The sequence below is a fragment of the Anabrus simplex genome, chromosome 2, assembly GCF_040414725.1.
Source record: "Anabrus simplex isolate iqAnaSimp1 chromosome 2, ASM4041472v1, whole genome shotgun sequence".
Taxonomy (NCBI): Eukaryota; Metazoa; Arthropoda; class Insecta; order Orthoptera; family Tettigoniidae; genus Anabrus; species Anabrus simplex.
This window is the reverse complement of record NC_090266.1, coordinates 879,788,278-879,807,239: the sequence shown is the minus strand read 5'-3', so window position 1 is coordinate 879,807,239 and position 18,962 is coordinate 879,788,278.

The window sequence follows — 18,962 nt, the reverse complement described above, 5'->3', positions numbered from 1 at the left end:
TTTCACATCATGAGCATACCTCAGTGACGTCAGTCTACCCTGCAATTGGCATAAAGTTCTGACCACTCCTTCTTGGTGTTGCATTTGCTCTGTCAGTCAGTGTACATTAAATTACTTCCGAGGTCAATAATAGCGAGCAAAGTGAGCGTCAAGTAACCGTGGTTTCGAAACCGAAGTTTAGCAATGGTGTAACAGGTTAATGACAATACCAAATCAAGATTTTTACTACGGTTTTGTAACGCCTGATATTTACCGAGAACAGTGCACCCGGGCATTAGTGCAGAGAACTTTACGATATTAGTCAACCAGCAGTTGTTTACCACACCAGAACGAACGGCCTTAGCTTTCAGTAGAGAATACGAATTGTCTGTTTGATGGGTGTACGTTTTTGGAGATAAGCCAGGAAACTCAGCCATAATTATTCCTTCATAACAAGTATTAATTTCTTATTATGTACTTGAATGAAAAACCTAATTGACACGGCTATAGGAGGAAATGTCGGAATGCTTATAATGGTTTCGCATCACATCGTAAACTTTGATATCACGAATACAGTAAATAAACCTGTGCCCATGCAAAGTGGAGATACATCATGAAAGTGTTGTTTTGCGAATCATTAAGGAAAATCATACATTTTTAATTTTGTGCCATGGAGTATGATCATACGCAAATAAATATGCTTGATATTGAAACGGGAATGCCCTGCGAGCATTCGCGTTCATGTATTTCTTGAGAAGAACTCGCTAACTCCCGGCTGTATGGATTCAAAACGAGCGCCGGGCGCGCAGGCATTGTGGGGGACAGCATGCAAGCAAGCGCTGCTACAGAGTGCCAGCCAAGGCCAAGTGACGTCACATCGAAAGATCTGTTCGATTCTATGGTATTTCATCACGAACGGAAGGTTACATCGTAATTTCCAGAACATCACCTTATAGGCCTGAACAACAAATGCTACTACCCAAACGTTCATTAAAATCGGAGGAAGGATGGCCGAGATATGAATTTTTTAAGATGCTCACATTTTCAGTCTCGCCGTCCGACCTTGGGCAATAAAAGGAGGTCGCCAGCCTAGAGTGTGTCAGTGTGTCACTGAATGTGTCAGTGTGTGTGCGAGCGAGCAGATCGCCGTGAACCAGTTGCCTCGCTATGTGATACGGTTTGTTACTCTAACCGGCTTAGGACCGGGGTTCGAAAGTACGTAATACTGGATTGAAAGCCTTCTCTGTGAACTCTAACTTCGCGTGTAAGCGAAAGCTCTGTCGAGCCGAGTAACATCATTTCGTTTTGTGAACTGTGTAATTGAAGGGACTGTACAGTAATCACTTGATAATTTGAAGCTGCGCTTAAAGGACTTAGAGCATAAAGACTGTGCTTTAGTTGTTTCCTCTACAAGAGACTGTGTTAGGCTATTTCGTAAAAATTGTTCCCTAGTGAAAGAACAATTCTTTTTATGGACAGTGTCACTATGTTTCGTAAAGGACAGTGCCTACTTTTCTTTCAAAGACTGTGTCAATCACTCCCTCGACATTTTCTTTTCATAAAAATGTGCCAACCTTCATTTTTAAAAGACTGTGTCAATTCATTTCACAGAACTGTGCTAACATTTACTTTCATAAAACTGTGCTGATATTTCCTTTCAAGTACAGTGCTGATTCGTGGAATATGGTACCTTTATTTATTTTCGAAGGACTATGTGAATTTCCCTCATAAATACTGTGTATAAATTTGCGTGTAATATTGTGCCTGAGTGAAAATTTTACCTCTCAGATATTACGTGATTTTTGTTAAGACTGGGTCGAAACAGAACTTGGTTCTCTTTCACAAGTCTGTGCCTTCGCAGAAACTTTAATTTATTTCTATGAGTGTGTGTGCCAGGACATTGCATGTACTCATTACAAACAGTTCAGAGACTGTGTCCGAAAGACTTAATTTATTTTCTTTTGCACTGAGATTGAGTGAAGTGGTAAACCATCGTATCTCAGAAAGTTCCAGATTATTTTCATTGCTTAGCACTTCAAGTTCGATAGTGACTATTGCACGAACAATATTAATTTTTCTCACAGAACTGTTACTTTGAATTCATCTCTTTTTCAAATGTGCGTCCAACACCATTTATAATTTGCTTTGCAGTGCGGTAGAGAAGTGTCGTATCAGATTCCATTGACATTCTGTGCGAAAGTTTTTCATTTCTCTGCTCCTTTCATGGTACTTAGTGGAATACAAAAATCAACAACTATTCCACGCTGCACTATCATCAGACGACCGCCCCAGGTTCGAGTCTCCTTCAACACCAACGGCTGACAACAGCCGTGGGTCGACACCGACAATGTGGGACGATTTCGACGACGTGGGACGACGCCAGCGCCGACGACGGGAGGCGACGCCAACGCCGCAGAACGACTCCTTCTCCACATCTTCCAGGACATTCAAACTTTTCGTCTGTAAAAGGTTATATCATTCTAAGAATTCTTTTGAATAAACTGCAAGTTCCACTTTAAATATGAACGCATTTCACTACCTTTCTCTCGTACTCTCTAAAGCATGAACCGCACACGCCTTGGCGTTATCGATACTCTCCACAAAACTGAAGTACGGGCGTCCCTGTTTCAATATAAACTAGTTCTGTCTTCACCATTTCAGCAGTGAGATCATGACCAATGACATAGTAAGTTTGAAAGTTTGCTTCGTAATATACAGACGTGCGCCGTACTGACCATTCCAGTGATTGACCAAGCGAATGTCACGATGCTTGCAGATATTCTCCATGCTTTTACCGAAAATGCAGTTATTCATAAGCTTGGAAAAAAATAATTTCGTTGACGGTGCTGCGTATTTAAATCCATAGAGTGTTTCAGGCATGCCTGTTGTGTAAATCTAATAATGCGATGAAAGTGCAGTAATTGTAGACTCAACTGTCTCGACAAAAGTTTATGAATATTTAAAAAATAGAGTTATAATTATCTTCGAGCACACACAGTTGTATGCAACTCACCTGTAATGGTAATTCAGACACTCGTATGAAAATTACAAAACTCGCTTCGCTCGTTTTATAAACGTACTCGTGTCTTAATTATTGCCGTAATAGCCTAGATTGTATTGTCTTATTCCCAAACTTACAGCATGCAGTTACCTACATGTGGCAGATGCCTCCCACCCTCATCGGAGGGTCTGCCTTACAAGGGCTGCACCCGACTAGAAATAGCCACACGAAATTATTGTAACTTTTACATACCGATTGTCATTAAATTCTGTTCACCCATTTTCTCATGGGTCGGCTTTTATTTGGACTTTGCAAAAAACAAAAATATCAAAATTCTTCAATATCTCTGTTCTCATAGCCAGTACGGTAAAAATATATGAGACATAAGTGATCGGTAATTTGATTGTATATTACTTTAGTTATGTAGTATTTATCGATATCACCACTGATATAAGTATTTGAGTAGTATAGGCCTTCCCCTAAACTACCATTTCACTAAGCATAACGAAAACTATTTTCAGCCTAGATTGTAGTGACTCATTTCCCGACTTAACATACCGATTTTTATTAAACTATCTTCCACCATTTTTTCGTGATGCGCGTGCATACATACATATATACTGCAACTGTCCCAGGGTTGGCAGAGTGCAGAATATAGAATTTAATTTCACAAATAAATGTTTGGATGGAAAACTTCCAGATGAGGAACTTCGGAAATCAAACCCGGGCTTCGATGTCCCTGCTTTCAAGTGGCACAGAATGGATTCGTCTTCAGCGTCCGTCTTCACATTTGCCGAAATAAAATTCTTCATGACTTCGGGAGGCAACTGTCTTCCTATTGCGGGTATAAGCTGAAGTTCGGATGGCGCGTGGTCTAATTACTTCATCCGCAATAATTGATTTACTAAATATTCGCAGAATCGTGTCTGTTCCCTGGTGGAATACCTCGACGAATAGATCTCCAAACGTAGATTCTGCTGCGTCTCAATTACCCAGTATTTCTCCAGGAATCGACGCCATCCGTACAAGATTGTAAATTGGAAGCGGGCCTATTTCGTCTGGAGTCGAAGTGCGACCTGGCGGAAGACGTGCAGGCATATCATCGCTCATCTGCGATGACTCCACCATCACTCCTCGGTCGAGACTCTCGACATGAATTCCAGATTCAAGGCTCCCTTGCTCCTTGAGAATTGATTTCATCACGGTTTCCCCTTAATTTATTGGAGTATATGGTTATCCACCTCTTCTCGGCGGTCCATAATCAATTCCTCATGAAGGTCCGGCGTGATGCTGGCTTTATGAGCCTTCTGACTCCACTTGTCAGTCTGCTTGACTAACTCCTGCAATTGGCCTCGAATTTGCTGTTGCTTTCCTCCAACGCCCGTAGTAACGCCCTCTTTTATTTGAACCAATCGCCTGTTAATTAGGGCGTGTACCGCCTCGAACCTTGCTTCAATATACTCCGCGGCCTGTACCAATCGTCCTTCCATATCCTCGGATTTAATTGTGAGCTCCTTTAGTTGGGCCTGTAAAGTTTCGACGTCTTTGGATACGGCTACCGCATAGACCTCGAGATTCTACATTTTACCCTCCTGGGTGGTAACCTTTCCTTCGATCACTCCCATTCGACCGCTAAAACGAGTTTCCACCTGTCCTAATTTTACTACTGGGGATTCTATTTTCTCCGTTAATTTAGTGTGGCGTATGTTAAAAAGTTCTTTGTATTCTTCGGCCTGGGTCTTAAAAAACGCTTCCTGCTCGTCTAGACGTTTAGTGAGGTGCCCTGCCTGTGCAGTATGTTGTTCGAGACGCTTATTTAATTTGTCAAATTGTTCTTTATTACCTCTCTCTAATTGATCGAAACGCTCTGTATGCGGATCGAGACATTCGCCTGATTTATTAAATTGCTCCTTAGTGCCTGCGTTTAAATGTTCCAAACGCTCCTTACTCTCTTTATTTGATTGATCAAAACGTTCTTCAAAAACCCCTGCTGAAGTTCCGCCTGTTTTTCACTTTGGGCCGTCATTTGGTCCTTTTTTATGGCCATCATCTCCTGTAACGCCTCCATATCCATAATGACACTATTTGAGAAATCGGTACCCCAAAAATCAAGCAAGGTTACACTGTCCTAACACCACGACTGAAATTTCTATATTTTATTTAGGAGTGTTTTTGAAGATATTCAAATCATAACGATTCTAAATCAGCTTCTGAACAGCTGTTGCACGCCTCCTAATAATTACTAGCGACTCTCTCAGTATATATATATATATATAAATGATCCCTCATTAATATCCCGATATATTCATTATAGGATTTACTTTAACCCGTCATAAATAAAAAATGCCGAAATTCGCGACCGACAATGGGCTCGATATTTACGTATACCGGAAAATTTTTATGTTTAATAAACTTTAGGTGTCATTAGCTTTGAGAGTGGCAAGATGCTTTAGCAGGCAGTTACCCGTCCCTGATTTGTTAACATCGCAATGCTCATCATACAAAAATTAAGAGTATCGGGATGAGGCTTCCCTTCTTAACCGCGATATCTAATTCAATTAACAGTGGGACACGCCCTTAAAATACCAAGGCTTGCTACAAATGCATCACCTTTAGCCGAGACTCGTAACTGGTAAAATGTGAAGAATTCTTCCAGTCACTTTATCCTCAATATTGGGAGAATAATTTCACTGTCTCTTTGGAAATTCACAACTCCATAATTTTCTCTGGTCCGCTATAATTTTGAGTGTCTCGTGTATATTTCCATTTAGACTGGAGACACAATCTTTCCGTTCTTATCCATCTCATATGACTTAACCTTACGCTATTTATATCACCCATCTGGATATAATTACATGTGAGATGATTATCTACGGTTGTGACTTAAGCGCACCATCCAACAAATGCATCTATCATTAATACTGTACACACACACGCACACTGTGATACCCTATATCTATATTCCACTTTCCTAAAAAGTAATATTCGAAATAAAATTCAATATTTCCATCTGCTTGGTTTCAACCATACCAATTTGGTAGCACTACTTTACTTTTTGTATTCCCATTCACAGTAGCGGTATTCAAACTCACGCTACATATTTGTGAAACAAATTTATCTTCATCAATTGATCAAATATGCAAATTCTACATCTGCCCACAAACAACAATAAGGCCCAACGTTGGCCAATTAATGCACCTATAAATATTTGGATGGAGATCTTCTGGATGAGGAACATCGGAAACCGGACCCGGGCATCGAAGTCCCATCCTTCCTACTTTCAACTGGTACAACGGCTAAGCTCAAGAGCATACGGGTCGATGGTATGTTCGTTATAATGTGGGGACTTAATCTAAAAGTAATGAAAGTAGGGGCTCTATAATAAAAGATGAATACACTATACTATTGATAAGAAGATGGATTGTTCTGAATTCAAAACATAAATTTTAATAACTGATAGTCACATGAAATGTATGTAGACACGAGAGATGTTAAGAATATCGTTTCCTACACTGCACTCCGGTACGATAGTTGTTTGTACAGCATAGTCACTAACTCACTATGTCATGATGATTGCCTACGTGGCAATTTTAACACAAAGATCAATTCTATAGTATATGCCATTAAATGTCTTTGTATCAGTCTATACCACATCTCAATATCTTTTGGGCATTCCCACATCAGCTCATTGCAATGCACACATATAAATTGCACTTCTTAATCACTAGGGATCTGTTTTTTTGTCTATTAACCGTACCCGCTGGTATGAGTTATATTACGATACAAAAGCACAAAGATCTAATGAACAAGACGGCATTCTAGTGAGGAAGAAAATATGGTTTACAACGTCGTAGTATCAAGATATTTTATAAAGTACAATCCCACGTATTTACCCAACCATGAAAATCATGTCGTCGCTTGCCGCTAATAAATTCTACTTTATAAATTAATTACACATCACACTGTCAACTATACGCATTTCGCTGGGGCACTATCATACTCTAATATTTTACAAAGCGGACACACACAACGTTGGTATCTTATAAATCATCATAAATCACCAAACACATGAGAATGAAGAAATCACCTGTAAATACATCAGGACAATTTATAATTCACACACATTAATGCTCTCTGAACTTGTGACCCCTGTTAGGTCGTCTGGTATTGATCCAAGGGATGTCGATACCAACCAAGTATCGAACCATGTTAGTCTGATTCCGAGGTACTTCCTGAAACTCTACTATGATCTCATTTGAATACAGCATGTGGGAGGATTACTTCACCTATCGGATCATGAAGCATGCAACGTCGACGGTGACAAATTATTAACACGTGAATGTTTAATACAGAGTGGAACTAGGAAATATTTATCTGATTTTTGCGAGCAACGTGTCAGATATAACGGACCAGTATCGAAGGCCCTGTCCCTTCACCCTCTGTCCTATATTCTGACCGCCATAAATCTCTCTCTCTAAACCAGTCTGGTGACAGCTGAGGGCAACACTTTCACTAATCACCAGACATAAATACGTATTTCTCAGTTCAGTTCTCTCGTACTTCTCCAGGTGAATAATCATTCACGGCTACCTTCAAATATAATTTTATCAATGTTTCGACCATATTCAGTCTTGGCCCACTTCATCACTATTTTTGTTATTCTTACTATCCTCATATTTCAATCTCCCTCCTTAAACATTTTCACACATCTGTTTCCCTCTTTCATTTCACACACGTGTACTTCAAATCCAAATTATTTACACATTGATAAGGTCTAAAAATTGACAGGTAACTGCGCAACAAAACGATCACTCACGAAGCTATATAGATCATGTGTTCGCACCTCGAAATCACTTCTCCTTAGTTGTCAGCAACCTTAAATTTAAAAGGGAGAGAGATCCATACTTGCATTAAAGTCGTGAATCGCTTAAATAATATATGTTTGAAAAATTGACAAGACCCGCCCAGCTAATTGAATTGGAACGGATTACGAAGTTGTCTCAACCATCAATTTCGCCCTTGCGAATGCTTCATTCAAACATAATACACTACTGGACCTTACACACTAATTCATGCAAAAGTCCATGGAATAAAATAATCACAGAAGGCCAAAACGAAAATCAAATTAATAAAAAGGTTACCCCATTGGAACACACATATTGCGTTATCAATACGTTATCACACATATCAAAATGCATGCTGAAAATTTATATTTACAAAGTTAAATTTTACAGATTACTGCGACATTAATGATTTTCATGCATAGGATCTATATTAGAATGTACTTATCAGAAGTACAATAGGACAGTTCGGCCGCCGCCTCCTCCTCCGGGCTCCCAGGGGCCCCACCGCCTCCGCCTCACGGGAGGCCCTCCCAGAGGCCCTCTCCGCCTCCGCCTCACGGGGGGCCTCCCAGAGGCCTCCTCCGCCTCCCGCGGGAAATTTGAATTGGTAAACAAAGCCACGTGCTTTTTGACAGCTGTCAACGACAACAACGCATCGCTAACCTCACTGCTGCCATCTTGACGGGCCTAAACCTCAGTGGTACCAACTTAACCTCACAAGCGCGAGGTAAAAAAGCGACGTGTTTTTTGACAGTCAACAACGCATCGCTAACCTCAGTACTGCCATCTTGACGTGCCTAAACCTCAGTAGTACCAACTTAACCTAACTAGCGCGAGATAAACAAATCCACGTGTTTTTTGACAGCCACGTGCTTTTTTGACAGCTGTCATCCGCCATCTTTAAACTACAGAGCACCGTGCTGCCCTCTTTATCGCAGTAGCTGCGAATTCGTCACCTGTCATCGGCAGTGCTGCCATCATGGCGGGCCTAAACCTTAGTGCTACCAACTTAACCTCACTAGCGCCAGATTTGAATCGGTAAACAAATCCACGTGCTTTCTTGACAGCTGCCATCCGCCATCTTTAATCCATAGAGCACAGTGCTGCCCTCTTTAGCTACTTACCTTTGAAATGTGCTGGGGGATAATTTGAAAAATGCCTTTTTTGACAGCAGCCATCTTTAATCCAGAGAGCACCGTGCTGCCCTCTTCAGCTAGATACCTTTGAATTCCACGTGACAGCAGCCATCTTTAATCATGAGAGCACCGTGCTGCCCTCTTTGTGGTGGTGGCAAATTCCACGTGCTCTTGTTTGGAAACAAACTTACGTGCTTTTTTCTGGCAGCTGTCATCCGCCATCTTGCATCACAAACCTCAGTGATGCACTCATTAGTTGAATTGTGGTGGCGGCAATTTGAAATATTCTATGTGCTCTTGTTTGGAAACTAAGCCACATGCTTTTTGACAGCTGTCATCCACCATCTTTAATCAATAGAGCACTGTGCTGCTATCATGCGGGCAATTTCGTCAGCTGTCATCCGCCATCTTTAATCTACAGAGCACCGTGCTGCCCTCTTTATGACATGTAGTAGAGGGCAATTTGAAAAGTTCTGTTAGCTGTCATCCGCCATCTTTAAAAAAGAGAGCACCGTGCTGCCATCTTTAGCTAGATATCTTTGAAATGTGGTGGCGGCAATTTGAAAAATTCTATGTGCTCTTGTTTAGTAAACAAAGCCACGTGTTTTTTCGACAGCTGTCATCCACCATCTTTAATCAATAGAGCACTGTGCTGCTATCATGCGGGCAATTCCGTCAGCTGTCATCCGCCATCTTTAATCCACAGAGCACCGTGCTGTCCTCTTTATGACATGTAGTAGCGGGCAATTTGAAAAGTTCTGTTAGCTGTCATCCGCCATCTTTAATCAAGAGAGCACCGTGCTGCCATTTTTAGCTAGATACCTTTGAAATGTGGTGGCGGTAAATTGAAAAATTCCACATGCTCTTGTTTAGTAAACAAACTCATGCGCTTTTTTGTTACCTATCATCCGCCATCTTACATTGCAAACCTCAGTGTTACACTCTTTAGTTGAAATATGGTGGCGGATAATTTAAAAAGAAACATTCTACAGCAGCCATCTCTCGACGCTAATTGCACAAGATGGTGGCTATACATGACTCCATAAAGGTGCTTATGCAAGAAGGCCGCTATACATAGTTTCTTATGAGACGCCCTTGGGATGCTTGCGCAAGATGGCGGTTATACAAGGCTCCTTATGAGACTCCCTAGGGATGCTTGCGCAAGATGGCGGTTGCTCTTATGAGGCGGCTTAAGGGTCCTTGCACAAGATGGCTAGAGACGCCCTAAGGATGCTTGCGTAAGATGGCGGACGCAAGATGGTGGCTATACACGACTCCTTATGAGACTCCTTAAGGGTGCTTGCGCAAGATGGCTGCTGCTCTTATGAAGAAAGCTAGCTTAGAGGCTAACAGGTCGTGCTAGTTCGATTCATTAAATTTGGGGCTTAAATGCAAAATGTTAAATATCTCTAAAACGGTGCATCGTAGAGCAAAACGGGTAAAAGTTTTCTGCCCAATACCTCGGTTCGCAGTATGAGGAACAAGAAAAACATAGTCTAATGATGAGATCAACGGTTCGGTTCCTACTTAGGCCCTTTGGCATTCGCTCTGTTTTAGCTTGTATTGAAGCAAGTCTTCGTAACATGATCAGGTCTAGCTATGGTAGAGAGTATAAAGTGCCGTGCAGGTTCGATTCATTAAATTTGGGGCTTAAATGCAAAATGTTAAATATCTCGAAAACGGTGCATCGTAGAGCAAAACGGATAAAATTTTTCCACCTGATACCTAGGTTTGCAGTATCAGGAACAAGAAAAACATAGTCTAATGATGAGATCGACGGTTCGATCCCTACTTAGACCCTTTGGCATTGGCAGCTATCTAATTCTACAAGATGACGGCTATACATAGCTTCTTATGAGACAGCTTAAGAGCGCTTACACAACATGGCTGCTGCTCTTATGAGACTCCCTAGGGGTGCTTGCGCAAGGTAGCAGCGACAAGACGGTGACTATACACAACTCCTTATGATACGGCCTAGAGGTGCTCACACAAGATGGTGGCTGCTCTGATGAAGAAAGCTAGCTTTGCATCGTGCAGGTATCTTTACAGCACTAAACCTCATACCTTTGAAATGTGGTGGCGGGTAATTTGAAAACTTCTACGTTCTTTTCTCTTAACAGCAGCTATCTTTAAACAATAGCGGCTATACATAAGCTATTAAGGCCTCCTCTTTGTCAAGGCATAGCGCTATCGAACAAGTTTAAACCTGCATCGGGATAGCTAGAGTAAGCACGTGCTGCAGTGATGACGTCATTATGCATGTTTAGACTTGCAAATCACTAAAGAAACATAACAAGACTAGAATCGAACACTGCACTCTATGCCGTTAACTTTATCATGTGATCGATCAAGACTAAAATAGAACACTGTACTCGATACAACATGTGTTTAGAACATGTCAGGGGATACCTTTGTTCTAAGAAGTTTAGGTTACCGCACATTCCTTGTAGGGCTAATAGGCTAAAGGGCTAATGGGCAAAAGGGCTAAAGGGCTAATGGGCTAAAGGGCTAAAGGGCTAGGGTGCATCTCCTCTCTTTATCCGGGCTTGAGACCGGCTCTACAACTAGAGGCGGAGTTAATACCCTAAGGAAGGAAGAATGTTGGAAAATAATCTATACGAATATAGCTACTCGATCGACTATATACTACATTTGGATGACTTAGGTGAGGGTAAGCGCTTACTTAATAATACCTATACGACGTAATTCATGCTCTATTAAAATATATTCTTTGTACTGTGTGTAACCAGCATCATGATAGGCTCTTAGCAGTTGTAAACGTTTTACGAGTACGTTGGGGTCTTTACAGTATCTTATATCTACATAGGGTAACAGAGGCTTGTTGTGAACTTTGAGTCTATATGCAGACAGTTGATGTGTAGGGACTTGTTTTGATGTAATACGTGCTTCAGCAGTAACGTTTCTAGGTACAAACTTAACTTGTTTCGATAGCGATGAAGCGTTGAAATTTCCTTCTTCTTTACCTTGCATCTCTTCTTGAGATGTTTGCAATGCGACAGAACGTGTAGTAGGCTTAGGAAATGAAGTAAATTCATCAAGCTCTAATGGCAATGAAACATTAAGATTTTCATCTTCTTCTACTTTCCCTTTACTACTATTTCGATCAACATCATTATCCTTATTATCATAATCATGATCTTGCCTCTCTTTATCTTGAAGTTTGTGCTTAGTAACAGAGGCACCCTAGCCCTTTAGCCCATTAGCCCTTTAGCCTATTAGCCCTACAAGGAATGTGCGGTAACCTAAACTTCTTAGAACAAAGGTATCCCCTGACATATTCTAAACACATGTTGTATCGAGTACAGTGTTCTATTTTAGCCTTGATCACTTATTTAGTGTTCTAAATAATTCAATCAATGTTCCGATCACATGATGAAGTTAACGGCATAGAGTGCAGTGTTCGATTCTAGTCTTGTTATGTTTCTTTAGTGATTTGCAAGTCTAAACATGCATAATGACGTCATCACTGCAGCACGTGCTTACTCTAGCTATCCCGATGCAGGTTTAAACTTGTTCGATAGAGCTATGACTTGACATAAGAGGAGGCCTTAACAGCTTATGTATAACCGCTATTGTTTAAAGATAGCTGCTGTTAAGAGAAAAGCACGTAGAATTTTTCAAATTACCTGCCACCACATTTCAAAGGTATGAGGTTTAGTGTTGTAAATATACCTGCACGATGCAAAGCTAGCTTTCTTCATCAGAGCAGCCACCATCTTGTGTGAGCACCTCTAGGCCGTATCATAAGGAGCTGTGTATATTCACCGTCTTGTCGCTGCTACCTTGCGCAAGCACCCCTAGGGAGTCTCATAAGAGCAGCAGCCATGTTGTGTAAGCGCTCTTAAGCTGTCTCATAAGAAGCTATGTATAGCCGTCATCTTGTAGAATTAGATAGCTGCCAATGCCAAAGGGTCTAAGTAGGGATCGAACCGTCGATCTCATCATTAGACTATGTTTTTCTTGTTCCTGATACTGCAAACCTAGGTATCAGGTGGAAAAATTTTATCCGTTTTGCTCTACGATGCACCGTTTTCGAGGTATTTAACATTTTGCATTTAAGCCCCAAATTTAATGAATCGAACCTGCACGGCACGTAATACTCTCTACCATAACTAGACCTGATCATGTTACGAAGACTTGCTTCAATACAAGCTAAAACAGAGCGAATGCCAAAGGGCCTAAGTAGGAACCGAACCGTTGATCTCATCATTAGACTATGTTTTTCTTGTTCCTCATACTGCGAACCGAGGTATTGGGCAGAAAAATTTTACCCGTTTTGCTCTACGATGCACCGTTTTAGAGATATTTAACATTTTGCATTTAAACCCCAAATTTAATGAATCGAACTAGCACGACCTGTTAGCCTCTAAGCTAGCTTTCTTCATAAGAGCAGCAGCCATCTTGCGCAAGCACCCTTAAGGAGTCTCATAAGGAGTCGTGTATAGCCGCCATCTTGCGTCCGCCATCTTGCGCAAGCATCCTTAGGGCGTCTCTAGCCATCTTGTGCAAGGACCCTTAAGCCGCCTCATAAGAGCAACCGCCATCTTGCGCAAGCATCCCTAGGGAGTCTCATAAGGAGCCTTGTATAACCGCCACCTTGCGCAAGCATCCCAAGGGCGTCTCATAAGAACCTATGTAGAGCGGCCATCTCGCATAAGCACCTTTATGGAGTCATGTATAGCCACCATCTTGTGCAATTAGCGTCGAGAGATGGCTGCTGTAGAATTTTTCTTTTTAAATTATCCGCCACCATATTTCAACTAAAGAGTGTAGCACTGAGGTTTGCGATGTAAGATGGCGGATGATAGGTGACAAAAAAGCGCATGAGTTTGTTTACTAAACAAGAGCACGTGGAATTTTTCAATTTGCCGCTACCACATTTCAAAGGTATCTAGCTAAAGATGGCAGCATGGTGCTCTCTTGATTAAAGATGGCGGATGACAGCTAACAGAACTTTTCAAATTGCCCGCTACTACATGTCATAAAGAGGGCAGCACGGTGCTTTGTAGATTAAAGGTGGCGGATGACAGCCGACGAAATTGCCCGCATGATAACAGCACAGTGCTCTATTGATTAAAGATCGCGGATGACAGCTGTCAAAAAGCACGTGGCTTTGTTTCCAAACAAGAGCACATAGAATTTTTCAAATTGCCGCCACCACATTTCAAAGGTATCTAGCTAAAGATGGCAGCACGGTGCTCTCTTGATTAAAGATGGCGGATGACAGCTAACAGAACTTTTGAAATTGCCCTCTACTACATGTCATAAAGAGGGCAGCACGGTGCTTTGTAGATTAAAGATGGCGGATGACAGCCGACGAAATTGCCCGCATGATAACAGCACAGTGCTCTATTGATTAAAGATCGCGGATGACAGCTGTCAAAAAGCACGTGGCTTTGTTTCCAAACAAGAGCACATAGAATTTTTCAAATTGCCGCCTCCACATTTCAACTAAAGAGTGCAGCACTGAGGTTTGTGATGCAAGATGGCGGATGACAGCTGTCAGAAAAAAGCACGTGAGTTTGTTTCCAAACAAGAGCACGTGGAATTTGCCACCACCACAATGAGGGCAGCACAGTGCTCTCTTCATTAAAGATGGCTGCTGTCACGTGGAATTCAAAGGTATCTAGCTGAAGAGGTCAGCACGGTGCTCTCTGGATTAAAGATTGCTGCTGTCAAAAAAAGGCGGGGGAGATCTCTGGGAGGGCCCCCCGTGAGGCGGAGGCGGAGGTGGCCTCTGGGAGGGCCTCCCGTGAGGCGGAGGCGGAGGGGCCCCTGGGAGCCCGGAGGAGGAGGCAGCGGCCGAACTGTCCTTTTATACTACTCTTATCATTTGCTGTGCGTAAATTTGCTGTCATCAGGAGGTACCCGTGCGGATTTAAGCCTCCATCACTTATGCCTCGTTAGCAGATAATCGTAGGTTCATCTTCTTCGGGGTTTTCCCGTGGTGTCGTGAACTGCAATCTCGTACTGTTGGAAGATATAGGGGATCCTTGGAACTGGAATATTGCAGGAACACCGGTGCGTTCTGGTAGAATTGAATCATTGGTTCGACGAGCACTCACACACATGTGAAGAAGAGGAGTAACTGGTTATTGAAGCACTGTCTGTATGCCTTCGAATAACATAATATTGATAGTCTCGATCAGAGAATCGAATGGACTACCCGAGTAGCGGTTGCAGTCCCTGGGGAGCACTAGTCAATTCCTCTTTGCTATAAAGCGACACTGTTATTGGCTCTGTTTATTCCTACGTTAGCGTCACTTGTTCACTTATAGAACACTTCGTGGAGAGTCTAACAGCTTCTCACTTGTTAAGAGTATCGTTTCCTACACTGCACATTCCTTAACTCCGGTACGATAGTCGTTTGTATAGCATTGTAAATAACTTACTACGTCATGATGATTACTGAAATAGTACCCGTACTTTGAAACCTGTCTATATCAGCCGTCACTGATATTTCCTGTCTGCATTCCCTGGATATATATTGGGATTATGATCGCATAAATCCACTCACTACAATTATTATTCACATCAGAAAATTAGGTTTGTATTAAGAACAAGGATCGGCCTAACGAAGTGTACACTTCCGTCTAACACAATATCGAACAACACTGGTTCACTGGATAGCAATAAATAACACTAGTTATCAATGAGTAACACCGTTTGACACAATGACTGAGTCTGAGCAACGAATGCGTACGAATGAGTGAGTAATAAGGGATGTTATGTTTTCCTGTTATAGGAAATGCTTGTCGCCAATGATGGAGAGGGTTGACTCCGCCCAGAGAGCACAAATCAGTCCGCTGATAATGGTCCTTCTGGATCGTATGAACATTCATTTTGTAGATCTTAACTTCCTCTTTTTACTGATCTATTTTCATATAAATCGCATAGCTGAATCTCTAGTAATCTCACAAACTTTCTCTTGGATAATGGCGCGCGAAGTAGTATGAGATGGGAACTCCCTTCTTTCTGTCAAGATAAGCACTCACACACATGTGAACAAGGGAGTAACTGGTTATTGAAGCACTGTCTGTATGCCTTCAAATAATATAATATTGATAGACTCAATCATAGACTCGAATGGACTATCGAGTAGCGGTTGCATTATGAACATCTGTCTAATGTGCATCATTACTAATACGTTCCTTTATTAATACATATTGTTACATCATTATACAGTGTAAATTACGCTGATTTTAATTAGTCCCTACTTGGAAATTTCTAAGGCTTGAACCAAAATTTTAGTATTGTCTTTATTATTACTTGACGCGCGTAATTTGTGGGTTGGAATTCATGAATCGCTGAGAATACCCAGTTCTCAAGTTAGAACCCTGTAAATTTAACTCCGCCTCCTTACCTAGGCCGTCTCTGTGCGTGGCGTGCTATGTCTTTCTAGTTCGCTGGATGGAAAGGATAATTTCAATGTTTCGCTGTAATGGGAGCTTTCTCCCTCGGTACGCATAAATAGAGTTTCACACTTCGAGCAAGCGCAGCGCCGCTCGTATCCCGGACCGGGCGTAAAATGCTTATTACGACCAACTATGTCGTAGAATGACGTGGAAAATGGCATATCTGAGTTGTTGGCCTCATAACATGCCTATCAGCTTAGTGCTGAGCGGTTAAAATACATACATATATACATACATATATATTGCCTGACAGGCAGATAGGTATGACGGCAAATTAAAAAGCACATTTCTTTGTTACTCTTGACACGACCGATACAGGTATACCATTCTTCTTAAGTGCTGAGCAATGTACAGACCGAACGCTTATTTTTATATACAGTATATAGTTGGCTTACTAAGAAAACCTAGTAAATACCAATGCTCTTCTTGTCCACTTTTTCCTTAAGACTGGTCACGCCTCCCTGCCAACTAACTGATATGTTGTCCTTCAGCACAATTTTCTTTGTGTTCATTTTCCTATGCGAAACTGTAAAGGAAAATCAACTTCAAATGCGTTATATTGTACGAGTGGATAAATACGTCCCCAAACATACATTCCTATAGTACGGTACCGCAAGGTTCATTTCCCTTCACATATTAACGAAAATTGTTCTATTATTCTGCATATCCTTATGCTGCTAGGAGGCATGACCACTTTTAAGGGAAAATAATGGCTAGGAAGAGTATTGTGAGATAAAACTTCTTCTTAGTAAGCCAGCGATATATAGATGATATAGTATTCACAGATCCATTGCCAAATAGAGTGCTACGTAACTAACAATACAATACTTTTAATAAACTCAGAACACATTAACCAGCGAAGGGTCGCGTCACGGTCTGTTAGACAGTGCGCATGCATTTTTTATTCCTTCGGAATAGTTTCACGGTATAAAGCTTCCTCCAGTCCTGTGCTTTTGAACGGACTCGTCCACTACACGTGTTTACGATCGCTGTGCCACTTCCATCACCAGTGAGTCAGTGAAAAGCTGTGTCTGTAAGTATGGTCGTTTCCACGGTGCGCGACACGTGGAGTGGCCTTTTTTACCCGATTCTTTACACCGTGAGAGACTCTTGACGTTCGCCGTCTGGGGTTTTTGTTGTCGGTTTAGAAGCGTTTTGAACTTGCGAATTGGCCATGCGATTAGGGGCGTGCAGCTATGAGTTTGCATCCGGGAGATAGTGGGTTCGAGCCCCACTGTCTGCAGCCCTGAATGTGGATTTCCGTGATTTCTCATTTTCACACCAGGCAAATGCTGGGGCTGTACCTTAATTAAGGACACGGCCGAATCCTTCCTACTCCTAGGCATTCCCAATCCCATCGTCGCTTTAAAACCTATCTGTGTCAGTGCGCCGTAAAGCAAATTGTTATAAAAGGAAAGGAAGGGTTTTTGAGTTTCATGGATACATTTTTCTTCAATAATACAATAGTTTTTGGTACAAAAACTGGTCTGTTTTTCATGGATACGCTTTTCCTTAATAATGCGATGTGTTTTTCTACAAAAGCTAGTATTTCGTTTCACAGTTATATTTTCCTTTAATAATAAAATGTGGTTTACATTAAAAACTGGTAGATTGTTCCAAGGATCCGCTTTTCTTTAATAATACAACGTGTTTTGCGTTAAAAACTGGTACTTAGTTTCATGGATATGGTTTTTCTTCAGTAATACAACGTATATTGCTGTGTGTTTTGAAGTTATCCTAGGATTTTTGAGAATGTTCATAATCAGCGTCGGCGATAAATTCTCGCTTTAATATACTGAATATTGGTTGGTTTTTTTTTGTGATAATCGCGTTTCATTTAATTTCTCCATGGATTCAATTTAATAAGAAGGAATTACAACTTTTCTAGTCGTCATTTTTGCATTTTAAGTTCCAAAGTGCATTTCAGTGCATGGGAGTCACATTTTCTCATACTGTGCAAAACCACTGGGATGTAATTAACTTGTTTACAGTTCACATTACTAGCGCTGTGTGCTGCTCCTCAGTACTCTCCAGAAACATTACAGTGATCGCGAACTTTCTTGTTACCTTCTATAAATTCACGTTTACGCAACACAATATGTATTAAATGCTTCGTGCTCTTGTTCTTCTTCCTCCGAGGAGACCATTGGAGCTGCCTTCGTTTGTTGTATATCCGATCTAGTTCTGTGGCTATAAGATGCTGTATGAACTTCCATGTTGCGGGTTCGTTAGGTGTTAAATGCACTCGAGAAGGAGATTTAAGGTATTGCGTCGAGTTGTCGTTGTAGTAAGATAAATTAACACTAGACTGGTAGCCTCTATACTAAGAATTATAAACTAGGCACTAAACCGTCACAGGACTACACGTAACTTTCTCTGAAAACACACACTTACAGTACACAGTTCACGCACTCTCTCTCTCTTAGTTTCTCACTTTTTGTAACACTACAGAGGTTTTTACAAGCTACCAGCTATGTCACAAAATTGCACATCACACGCACTTGCACCCTAGGGCAGTGTACACTGTATTTCCAAAGCGGTCGCACCCTACACAGTTCATACGTGC